This window comes from Emiliania huxleyi (genome assembly GCF_000372725.1).
Source record: "Emiliania huxleyi CCMP1516 unplaced genomic scaffold EMIHUscaffold_110, whole genome shotgun sequence".
Classification (NCBI taxonomy): Eukaryota; Haptophyta; order Isochrysidales; family Noelaerhabdaceae; genus Emiliania; species Emiliania huxleyi.
The window spans coordinates 295,432-295,812 of NW_005201791.1; positions in this window are offsets into that span (position 1 = coordinate 295,432).

A 381-nucleotide genomic window follows, 5' to 3' on the forward strand; every position below is an offset into this window, starting at 1 on the left:
CCACTCGGCGGGGTCGCAGCTGCCTCTGGAAGGCACCGAGATGTACCTTTTTCGCGCAATGGTCAAAATCAAGGTTTTGTAACGCGAGCTGTGCCACAGTGAAATGGAACTAGCCCCTTAGCCTCGGTCGACGACAACGCCGACTCCACACGAGGGGAGGTGTGCGCAACGAACGCTGGGTTCCGGCTCTAGAGAGAGAGAGTTTTTGTTTCCGGCTCTACGGGTGTAGGGACACAAACTTCAGAAAGTTGCGGAACAGCGTCCCCCTCCCCCAAAGAAGCCGGAACCCAAAACGATGGTGGTGCTGGTTCCCTGAGCTGCTTTGATGCGGCCGTGCTAGCGGCTGAGCGCGGCGAGGAGGAGGCGGTGCTGGCGTGGCTT